At 48.5% G+C, this 12,133-nt stretch overlaps 1 protein-coding gene across 8 annotated transcripts in view; it reads left to right on the forward strand.

The window, feature by feature from the left end:
• Positions 1–12,133, forward strand: part of LOC119463076 (uncharacterized) — a 51,183-nt gene that overhangs the window by 20,688 nt on the left and 18,362 nt on the right. For 4 of the 8 annotated variants that reach the window (XM_049668048.1, XM_037724108.2, XM_037724109.2 and 1 more), the window contains exon 2: positions 1,431–1,582. The exons of 2 other annotated variants lie outside the window; for them this stretch is intronic. The gene's annotated coding sequence lies outside the window, so the exon portion shown is untranslated. The remainder of the gene's footprint in view (positions 1–1,430; positions 1,583–12,133) is intronic. 2 more of the 8 variants (XM_049668051.1, XM_049668056.1) reach the window with 1 other exon arrangement.

Raw genomic sequence — 12,133 nt, forward strand, 5'->3', positions numbered from 1 at the left:
GGGCCTCTTTTGTAGTCAGAAGCGCACATCAAGATTAGTTTTGAACAAAGACTCAGAAACGATGATGAAAAGAAATGGCCGGCTAACGTGCACATATTTATGTATTTCAAAAGCGTAGGCACGGAATGAAGGAAGAGGTCAAGAAAGTTGGCAACCAAGTACAAGGTAATTGAAAGTGCAATAGACGACCCGGCGCCATCAAAAAGACAGTCAGAGAAACAGAGACGGTAAATTGGGTTCAAAGTGTGGATACAAAAAAGAGCATAGGGATTTACAAACACGGCAAGAAATAAGATGAACCATTTGTCTGCTGCAGCACAAGTAGAGAAATGACTCAGTACATCATGATAGAATGCTAAGATATTCATCCAGCAAGACCCGTAGGATACGTACGCCTTCCAGAAGCATTTATAGTACCTGATTAGGTAAAGCAGGCTAGATGACTATTTGTCGTCGCCCCCCCCCCCCTCCCCCTTCCCGTTTCGAAGTGGATGTCAGTAGAAATCTTAACCATCATTCTGAGTGAATGCTAGTTGTTGGTCTCAGTTATTGTCTTGTACTGCACCCTTTTTCGGATGTACGAACCGGAAATGTTCCACCTGCCGTAGTCACAATACCAACGCTGCCGAGTGGCAAGACTCGTTGCCATTGTTGTTGAAAGCGGGGAGCGCTAGTGTGTGCGAAATCTTGAAAATTGGTGAGGACGGGGGGAGGCGACATTTTTCCTCTGCTCGGTTCCACGACGCTGGCGCGCCGGTAGCATTCATCGCTACTTCCGGGGAAGCGGAGCCTCTTTCAGGAACAAGTGCTGGCGCGAACTTCGTCTGTTGAACCCGCGGGCGTCGGCTATTCCGGAGCGGGTTGACTGGCACCGTGCCACGGGATGGGGCGCCCGCCATGCACCTGCTGATGCCTAGACAGTCTTGAGCCGCACATTGGGCACCCGCGCGCGTGCGTACTCGGCGCCAAGCTTTCTTACAGAGTCGTTGCCGCCTACACAACGTGTGTGCCGGCCGCTTGATGAGTGCGTCGGGTCAACACCACGCGGCAATTGGTCGCAGCACGCGCGTTGGCATTTCGTGTGAGAGATTCCATCGGGTCTTGTTGGATGCAGAGACAAAGCGGACAGTAGGGGGGAGAAGACATGCTACTTTCAAGGCCGCCCTTTTTGAACGCCTCGGTACCATGACGCGCCCACTGTTTACTTAGGAAAGGGAAACCCCGAAACCTTATTGCGAAGCTTGAAAGGAGGTGGCGGACGGGGCCAGAGCGGCGGTGAAAGCGGGGTGGAGGGGGGGAATTATTTGGTGGGCGCTGAGTGACAAAAAGCTGGGGCAAGGGATAGCTTATCTTTTGGCTTTACGGCCTTGCAGTCTCAAAACTTGAGTTGACAAAAGACAGCCCCCCCCCTCGCCATCTCTCTACCGCAGGCAGGGTCTGGCTATGCCTCCTCCGGACCACGTCGCAGTGCGATGCCGACCAGATCGACAGCAGCTGCAACGCTGACCAGCCGGTGTACGTAGACTGAACGAGCGACCCACGTGTTCACGCTTCGAAGGATTTACTGCACGCGATAGTCCGGGTAAGAAACCACGTTTATTCGATTCTTATGCCATACGTTCCAGCTTTACTCATTTCAATGTAGAATGACTAAGGTGATGTCAATTTCTGGACGACAGTCTGACTGCTTGGTTTGCGATGCGTCCAGATATTGGCTGCATCATGAGTCTGTGTTCGTGAACGTGTGGCAACGAAGACTTTCTCCACATTTGCCTTTTTTCTAGTGAATTTTCGCATAGCACGTGAAGTCAGGAATTGAAGTTGTCTGCGTGTGGCGTGCGATGTCGACCAGTTCTGCTGCATTGGTGTTGCATGCACTGTTTTGATTTTACCACGAGGTTTGAAAATGCTAGCATAGGACTTCAGCAGGCGGAGCGCCCCCCCCCCCCCCCCCCCTTTAATAAAAAAAAAAAATGAAACGAGAACGAGGAAACAAAGAGAGAACATACTCATGCATTCAGATATATGTATAGCATGTTCGCTTTTTTGTTCGACACTTAAGCTTAGATCAAACGAAGGGGCAAGCAACCGTGATAACTTTTCCCCAAAAGCGAGTCCGCATTTCGCCGCATGGTGACAATGTGTTGGTCTCAAAATTTTCACCTGCCGAACATTTCGTCTCAGTGACGTTTTTGCCTCAAACAGCAGTGATAAATAAAAATTACCGCCGCATTCGCTTCCCAGAGGCTGGATGTCCGAGTTAGACGGCAATCGGGCATTTACCAGATTAATTTCTTTTCATGAGGTCTTGTTTTAGCTTATTAATTGCACTTCATCAGTTTAACTGCTATGTTGGGGAGTATCCTTTGTCGGTGCCGGGAATACACTACCAAATGGTGATATCCAGCGACGGCTGTAACATGTACGTCGAATTTCTTAGGATCAGTGCCAGGTGTATCGTTTATACTTGAACTTGTTCATCGCGACTCGCTGAAGCAAAGCCAGTAAATCGTCTGTGTACCCACAAACCCAAACTCATTTGTATGCGTGGGCGATAGCGTCCCCTATTTCAAAAAACTCCCTAATGTTCAATGCCAGATAGTTACCCAGGTTTGTACATAATTATGACTGAAATTAGTAACATCGCGTTACTAATTTAGACATACGAAATGGACATGTCTTCTGCCTTTTTGTCCATGTTTTCTGGGATGTTTCAAATTCCAACCGCAGTCGGCGCGCGCGGAGCTGACGCAACTCGGCTGATCGGGGTTCCGAAGATGTCCGCAAGTTCTGCATAGTGATGTCGCGATTGATACCTAATTAGCGTCAGTCAGACTTCACCAGCACCTGTCCCTTTTCGTTAAGCTTGGAATTTGCTGCCGATCGGTGCGTAGACAACAGTGATGCTATTGGCTATATATATATATATATATATATATATATATATATATATATATATAGTGACAGTATTTTTCAGTGGGCAAAACATATTTAGAAGCATGTGAAGCACAACTTCGTGGTTGTCCTCCGTTTATTTGCCTAACACTTTCGATCGGTCGGCCGACCTTAAAGGGCTACAGTAAGTTCTCGCGACATTCTCTTCATATACAGGGTGTCCCAGCTATCACGCAGCACGATTTAAAAAAAAGAGGAACGGCGTTACGCGAAGCAAACCTAGTGCGTATTGTTTCCTGTACAGTGGAGCAGCCGCCAGTAATTTTTTTTACTGAGATTTAATTAGCTAATTGTAATTAATTATCTAACTCGAGAAGTACTGTTCTAATTATCAAAGTGTCAATGAAGAATCCCACGAATACACGCAAAGTGCCTCGAGCGGCCAGTCGCGCGGCTTCGCGGGCTCCTTTCACACTCGGAAAAACACATTTATGTAGCACGTATTGAGCAACAGAAAGCTGTATCGGGAGTTTTTCATGTTGCTCTACAATTCTCTCATTGACACTTTGATAATTAGAACAGTACTTCTCGAGTGAGATAATTAAATACAATTAGCTAATTAAATCTCAGTAACAAAAAAATTACTGGCGGCTACTCCACTGTACAGGAAACAATACGCACTGTTTGCTTCGCATAACGCCGTTCCTCTTTTTTAAAAATCGTGCTGCGTGATAGCTGGGACACTCTGTATATACTTTAGCTACACACACACACACACATACACACACACACACACACACACAAAAGAGAGATAGAGAGCGAGGGAAAAGAAAATGTGAGAAAGAGCAGGAGGCTACAGAGATTACTCGTTGGTTCCAAGGGTATTCACCCAGCACCACTAGTGATTCGCCGAGACGCGCCCCTCAATATTGGCAGGGTTTGGGTCGTTGACACGTTCTCAAAGACGAGTGTCATGGGGTTAGGAAGTGAGTGGCGTAAGGAAAGGAATGTGGTACGTGAGCTACTAGATGGTAGAGATCACACACGGTATTTTGTGGTATTCTGACCAAACAAAGGCGTTGTAACATGCGAAGAATGCGTAAAAAAAAAAAGAGTGTGAGAAAAAAGCAAAAAAAAAAAGGGGGGGGGGAGGGGGGAGGAGGCAGGGAGTGGAGTTAGCTCCGAGGGCTTCTAGGAACTGATCGTGGGGAAGAAAATGTAGACAACACAATGTAGAAAAAAAAAAGAATATATGTATAATTTGGCGAAGTAAAAAAGAAAGAAAAAACAACAAGGTAATGTGGACCGGAACATTGCGATGAGACTCGGTCGGTCCGCTCCGCCAGTTGAGTAGTAAACATTCTTTCAGCATCGTCCACGTATTCGGTTTGCATATGCGGTGGTTCATTTATTATTTAGTTACTATAGCCTACGAGAAACGAGGTTTCCCATGTGTTCATTAATGCCGTGTGTGATTGTTTTAAATTTGTGGATAAATTATGACTTTGTTCCCGTTCACGAGCTGACATATTTTGTCAAATGTATGCTCTGGTAGATTTAAATGTTTCGAAGATGGAAGATTGGGTAGCGCGCGTTCGTGAGCTCTTTGGTAGGAGTCTGAACGCGGTCCCAGTCTGGCATATATATACTGTTGGTTGCAGACATCACAATGGAGCATATAGACAACATTACGACTGTCAAAATTTAGAGGTCCCTAATTTTGAATGTAAGATCGGAGAAAGTAGCCTTAGCAACGCAGGTTAATGTCATACGCTTGCAGACTCGGCAGCGTTGTTTACCATATGGTTGGCAACCTGATTCAATGTTTTTAACCCTGGTTGTTCTAGCTTTGATGAGGATATCTTAGTTTCCTTCCTCGGCGATAGGACAACTCGGGGTGGCTCTTTGAAAAGTGGAGGTAAACATCGACTTTGCTGAATAATATTAGTGTTTGGATAAGATATTGCGGACGTGTGGTAGTGTATAAACGAGTAGGACAAAATTGGTGTAATTTTTAGAATGGTGCGGCTTTGAGCCCGGCAAAATTTCATTTAAATCTAACGCTTGTGCTGTGCTTATAGAATCAACAATCCTTTCCGGCTAGTCCTTCGCCACCAGGGCCGTTGTGAGCTCATTTGCGTGACTTTCAAAGTCCGTCGCATCAGCGCAGATACGGCAGTATCGGCGGTCTTGTGAATACGGGATGGCTGTCTTGCAATAGCGTGGATGGCTACTTTTGAAATGAAGGCATTGGTGGCGGTCAGTTGGCTTTTTGTATAAGGTTGTGAATACGCGATTGTATTTAATTTGTACAGTGACATCTAGAAAGTTTACAGATGAATTAGAATAACTGCACGTGAAAGAGTTTGATGGATGAGCTGAATTAAAATCTGCTACGAATCTAAGGATTAGACTTTCTTCGCCGTGGTGCCAAATAAAGGATATGCCGTCTAAGAACCTTTTGTAGAGGTGTGGTTTCAAAGATCCGGCCGCAGGGAAGGGTTCTTCGAGCGATGCCATCAAAATATTCGCATGATGAGGAGCTCTTTTTGTCATATTCAAATTGATTGTGCGAGTATGTACCCTAATACTAACCGCAGTATAGTGTCGACAGCCTGTCCTTGTCTAAACTTGCAGGCGTGTTTGAGTGCGTGTATATATATAATAAACACAAACACATACAACCAACGTGATGGCATTGACGCGATAAATTAAATTTACCCGGGGATTGTCATAGGACATGTATAACCGATGAGGGACGGCTCTTTGAGATTCGGTAAAAGGACTGACATGTATGGAAATTACTACAGCTGTATGCAGTGTTATAGGAAACGTAAAGTACTGCGTCAGCAGTTAATGTCGGCCTCGCGCAAGCCCACTTCTGACGATTTTCTCGCATATTGTGGTGCAACTGCGGCGCATATCGCGGCCCCGTTGTGCGCCGCTAAGATTCTACATCAGCTCTGTTCGCGATTTTCGTATTTGCGAAAACCACCATGACCGCCCGCTTCCTTGCAGCGTCCCAAGCACGACTATGCCTCTGACGACGTCATAAATTCCAATATACCGTTCCGCGCCACGTGCATTGCACTTTTGTTCTCGTCCACAGATGGAAAAAAAAAAAAAAAAAAAAAAAACGCTTCGCACTTTGCGTTGTATTCTGAAGTGAATTAAGAATTTCTCACGCCGTGCACGCGTCCGTCCTTTGGTTTCTCGACTCTTTCCTGCCTATTTTTTCTAAACTAACATGAACCCTCTTGACTCCGCTGGCCGATGCTAGCCTTCAGGCTATGTAGTTAGAACGCAGCCAGTGGGCGCTTCTCTCGTGGCTTATTGAGAGGAGTGAAACGTTCCGCGGGCATCTGGAAGTTTCTAGCAGAACCGCGAGAGATAAAAACGCCGTCGGCGTAGCCTTGTGAGTCAAGAGGGCGTGATAAGTCAGCCGCAGCACTTGTATACCCCGATAAACATGCCGGCACACGAGCCCGGGGCAAACAGTACGCACGCTTGCCATCTCTGACTGGCGGTCTGATTGATATTTTAAAGGAATACAGACATGGCATTTCGACTTTTCTTCTTTTTTTTCGTTAAATAAAGGTCCTGCACCTGCAAACTCTAGAAAAAATACCGGCAATGCTCAGGGCACCGCGCAAGTTTCGGTTTCGTTTCCGAAGAGGTTCATGTGTCATGGCGCTGAAGGTGGTCACGTGGGAGCAAGGACATCGTGACATTTGGGCACTCGCTCGGTGGTTTGTTATGCTGCTGCATCGGGCCGTGCAATTAGTAGCATCACAACAGAGTACTGAACGAGCCGGAGCCAGTGTACGTAAAAAACGTCGATATGTCTTGCTTCCACGTGACCAACCTCTGCGCCATGATTTCACAACACATACACTTCCTGCGAAACCTAGACCGAAACTCGTTCGTGGAAAAGCGTTTATAGTAAATTATTTAGGGCGCTCTGAGAATTGCCGGTATTATTTCTAGTTTTCCGAGGTACAAGGACCATTATTTAATTAACCGCGAAATAACCAACTAAATGACAGTGCTTCTTCAAACAGAAATCACAGCGAAGTTTCAATTTCAGGTTTTGCATTACTGCCTTGTTCCGAACGCGAGAAGTTTGTCGCGTAGTGCGAAGCGTCCTCAATCGGAGCATTCTGTGCGGGCGTGTGAACAGCTGCGCGCGCGCCACCTCGCAAGGGTCTCGCCGGAGAAAAGAAGCGCGGGTCGTTCGTTCCGCGCGGACCGTTTCAATTTCCGCGGAATATGCGGCGTGTCTCGTTTGTGCGCCGGTGTACTACAGTGCCGATATGTATGCAAGACGCGCCGCGGCGTTCCCCCCCTCTGCGAGAGGCGTCGTGGCAGCCACGGGCAGCAAGGCCGCGTGCGCGCGCATGCCCGGTCGCCTTTTGCCGCGCCCAGCGTTTGCGTGAACCGGCCGGCATTCATATTCATGGCCCGGCAGCGGCGAAAGCGCGGCGTGCTGGAATGAAGACGTTTATGCATACACTGTTCGCTTCCTGTTAGTGCGGCTTAACGGTTGCGGAACGCCGCGGCGGCGGCGTCCTGTTTCGTTGATGACCGTCTCCGCAGACCGCATCTCTAATCAGTTGCGGCTCGCGGGAAGAAGACCGCGCTGCAGTAGGACACCTGTGCCGCCCTCCTGTTGAACCCTAACCACGCAGCAGCCTGTCCGATTGCACATCATTGATAAGTTTGGCACTCTCAAAAAACTGCCGGCAGCTTCGCGCAGAAAGAAAAACAAGAAAACGTGCGACGGACGTTACCGATTGCCTAGGTTGTGAAACCCGCGCTCCCATTAGGTTTTACGGTTTGTGTTGCTTGTTTGGAATACATGTCTGTTTGTGCCCATTTTGTGCCAGAAGCGACCTTTCTAATGGGCGGTTACAGCGAGAGACTAATGTGGCGTGTAGCTTAAAACGCTATAATAGCGCGTGGACGCCCTCAGCTGAAGTCCTTACTGTATTTGTCAGCAACCTGAGGGAAGTCTGAGCAGCCAACGCAAGCGGCGGTTTCAGTGAGCGAGTGATGCGGTTCGGCAGCCCCGGATGCGCTTTCAGAATTCTGCTCACTTCCCGTCTGTTATGCGTAAAGAATGCAGCGCAGCGACTTTCCATTCATTGTTACTTGGCGCACGCATCCGTGCTTGGGGTGTGTTTCAAAAAATACTTATGTACTGCTCTCTCAAAAACCTCTACTACAACGCACATTCAACGTCTGTGGCGGAAACGAAATTCCTGGTGCTTGACGGTGATGTAGTACATGGCGAAGATATATACGACAGCCACATTCAGCGGCTGTCTTGAACAACGTCAAGCTGATGCGGTGGCATGTGACGTTGGATGATGACGTTCATTGTTCATTAGGCTAACCAAAGGTGAAATACGCCACAAGAGGTTCATTCGCTTGAGAAGTGTCGGGTATGTACAATAAGAGTTGGCTGCAAATGAAATCTATGCGGGCCGCCTGTTTGAGACCCGGGTACTGCATATGCATGCAAGACTGCAGTAGGTGACGTATTGTTTCTGTGAATTCGCTGGGGGACATGTCAGTGACAGTTTAATGCTTTGCGCTCTCATATCGACTTTGCGAGATTAATATAACTTGAACTGAAGAACGCTGCGTTTGTTGCGTGTATTGCATTGACACTGTGCTCAGCTTTAGATACGCCTGATAAGGAGAGAGAGATATATATATATATAGCGATAGATGCGCCGTCATTGAACGCAGCCACTCGAAATTACCGCCTTCAATCCGAGCAGAGGAGCGGACAAGAGTCTTCAAATTGGAAATGGGCACCTATCAGGAGACAGACCGTTTTGTGCCGAGCGATGAGCTCGCGCGCGCCCTCTTGTTCGCGAGCGCCATTTGTGGTGCTCGGGTCGCGCGCTCACGGCCGTTAGCCGGTCCGCAAATGATCACAGAACCATCGGCCCGCTGCCGACACACATCATCGCTGTCAGCCGGCGCGCAGCCCCTGGAGAGAGCATCTTTTCTGCGCCCCTTCGATAGTAACCTCGCCGTCTTCGCGCTCATTGACGAGCAAATTACCTGTGATGGCGCGAAGCCATTTGGAAAGCAGGTACAGGCGTCGTCCAGATCTCGCGTTGCGGGTCTCATTTACCAATTGCTCAAGTACGTTCTCTCCTCCGAGAAACCCCGCCGCTGCTCTGGCGACTGCGGTGGGAATCGAGCTGCGAGAATCAATGGGGGGAAAGTCGATCCTGCTTGCCCGAGCCGGACGCTTTTCCTTTCCGGTGAGTTAGCGTCGGACGCAACGACCGCAATTCAACTTTCGACCCGCCGCAGGAATCCGAGCCCTCAGTAATGAGCCGAAGGAGGGAGAGCGCGCCGGGTGATTAGTATTGCAGCAACAGCGACCCTCCGACGGTCGGCCGATTGAACTTGACTATCGCGCCTTAATTGAGGTCGTCCTTCATTTGCATTTCATTTGCATGATCGTGGACTGCACGACCAGCGGCGCGGCCTTTGTGCCCTTCTAGTTCGCACCCAGCCGCGGAGATGCGCCCGGAAAAGTTGCTCCTGCGGGCACGCGTTCCGAATCGGACGTTGGCGGGGAGGCTGAGAGTTTTTTTTTTCATCCTCGCTGCTGCGCTGTGCCCCCCTCCTCCCGCGTCGAGGGCCATCAAGTTTTTTTGGCGCAATTTGCGAAAATTACTTTAGCTGCTGTGTCCCGGCCCACCGAAGAAGTAGAGGCCACATCACGATGGGTGGATGGCCTTTTGTCTTCATTTCTTTCGCATCAATGCAACGGTGCCCTAATTAAATTAAATTGGTCGGACGTTGCCCAGAGTGAGTGCGAGGTTAACTGTGTTGCCGTTCTATATGTTTGTTCTAGCTGCACCAAATTTTTACAATTATCCTGTGGCAGATAGCACTGTTCTAACTCTTGAGCTAAATTACTCGATGATGTGGCCATTACTTCTACGAGAAATCAAAATGGTTGATTGAATCATTAACAAAGTTACACTAATTACATCTTATTTAATTACTTTATGGTACATAATTCAATCTATTAACTGTAGCTAGTGAGTTCGCAAAGCATATCCACTTAGAACAAATTCTGAGGGTGGCGTCGGTTTCGAGATATGCGGCGTCAAACTTGCAGTAAGTATGCGCTGTTGTTCCATATACTTTTTTTTAGAAAACGCTGTTTTATGCATTGAAGCACAAAAGTAACTGGAACGCCAATGCATTTCGTGGGACACATTGAAAATTATCTCCTGAGAATTTGTTCCAAGTAGATACACCTAGCGAACTCACCGGCTGCAATTCACAAACTAAGATATGTGCTCTAAAGTAAGTAATTAAAAAAGTTAATTTGTGTAATAATGTTAATTATTCAATGACGCATTTTGATTTTTCGTTGAAGTAATGGCCAACCCACCGAGCAATTTAGCTCAAGGGCTAGAATTGGGCTATCTTCCACAGGCAATTTTTAAAAATTTGTTGTAGCTAAAAACACCTGGTATAACAGTGCACTATATCTTACTAACTATATTATTAACTATATTTGTAGCGCGTTCACAACGGTACTGTACTGTATGAGAACGTTGCTTTCTTTTTCGTCAGTGAAAAAGGGGACAATGCGAATTTGAAACCCGCGACCACTTGTTACGAGCTCGAGAGATTTTTACACAACTCATTGCGCTTATCCGATTCATATCTTGAACAATGAGGACCGCCGCTTAAACGGTGTCACTGCATAGCGCTTTGCAAGTAGGGTACGCAACCTGCGCGACATTGCTTTTTCGCCTGCTAATCACGTGCGTGCGTCCACTGCATGATCTAGTCGAGACATTGTACTCGGTGCTCCGGCAAAATCCGGGAACGTCGCGTTCGAGCGAAATATCATCTCCCCCCGCCACCACCTTTTCTTCGTTTTTTTCTTCTTCCCCCCCCCCCCCGCCCCCCCACCCTTTCTCCAATCGCCCGAGTGTATCCGTGGAAAAGGGGAGCTGCTTTGCGTCAGTACGCCAACAGAGGGCGTCGCGGTGGGCTTCGTGACGCCGCCGCATTTGAAATCGACTCGCCGTGTGCGGACTCGCCGGCGTGCCTCGAGTCCACTTTCTCTCAAGCTTCTGGCCGCTCGTGAGTCGCCGCTTTACATAGTCGTCGGCCATCACGGTAGGCCCATTCGTTCCACTCGACTTACTAGCTGCGAGCCCGTCTTCCCGACGGAGGAGCGGCCCGGCGGGGAAACCAGAGTTCTGAGCGCCGTATTTGCCCCGTGCATCGGTGATCTCCGACGGGTCTGTGTGCGCGCTCAACCGGCCCGGATTCCCCAGTGGCGCGGCTGCGTGCCCGACTGCGGCGAACTGGAGCCGCGGACCCGGAGCAGCCGCGAAAAATGGCGCTTGAATCGCCACGCAGTCGGATTTGTAAAGGCCCACACTGCCCAAACCGTCCACGTGCCTTTTTCCTTTTTTTCGCTATGATCCCGGGGCTGGCGTTCGTCCGGGAGTGAGAACTGCGCCTCTGCGCCCGGCTTAACTATTTCTTGTACACTCTCGCTGCTTTCTGGAAATCGGAACCGAAACCCTAGGGGAACCCGCGATAGCTCTGAGCAGTGTATTTAATAGCAGTTGTAGTATGGGGACGTCGATTTTCGCTTCCTTCTACTGAAAGCGAGCAGCTATACGCCCGCCGGATTTAGTGTTTTCGCGTAGGTCGCGCGTGATTTATGTGTGCAGAGCCATTGCGCTCTGCAGAGCGATATACCGTTGGCTTTTTTTTTTTTTTTTTTCTTCTCCCATCTTCGTCTCGCCTGCTGAAACATCTGGACGCAAGCGCCGTCTCCTACACTTTGTGCGTGAGCGCCCAGAAACAAAGTGCTGAACTGCCTGGTTTCACGGCAGCATTATAAAGTTTAGGAATGCTCTCGGCCGATAACGTCCCGGTCTCGCAGACAGGTCTTATAACGGACGGCCTTCTGTCAGCATATATTGTTCAGAGTGAGGGCCATATATATCCTAAGAGCTCTGCAGGCGAATACGTGTTTGCATTTGCGTGCTAGCTTAACATAGTGTCAGAACTTCAGTACATTAAACAATACAAAACTTGAATCCAGAGACTCCCTGTGTGTCTGTCAAATATATTACCGAGACGGACGTGAGATACATGCCGCTGGAATGCGCGCGTTATTTCGAAGTGGTTTCGTGTAGCCGTTGTGGGCCAAGCAGGACTTGTATTT

The sequence above is a fragment of the Dermacentor silvarum genome, chromosome 1 (genome assembly GCF_013339745.2).
Source record: "Dermacentor silvarum isolate Dsil-2018 chromosome 1, BIME_Dsil_1.4, whole genome shotgun sequence".
Classification (NCBI taxonomy): domain Eukaryota; kingdom Metazoa; phylum Arthropoda; class Arachnida; order Ixodida; family Ixodidae; genus Dermacentor; species Dermacentor silvarum.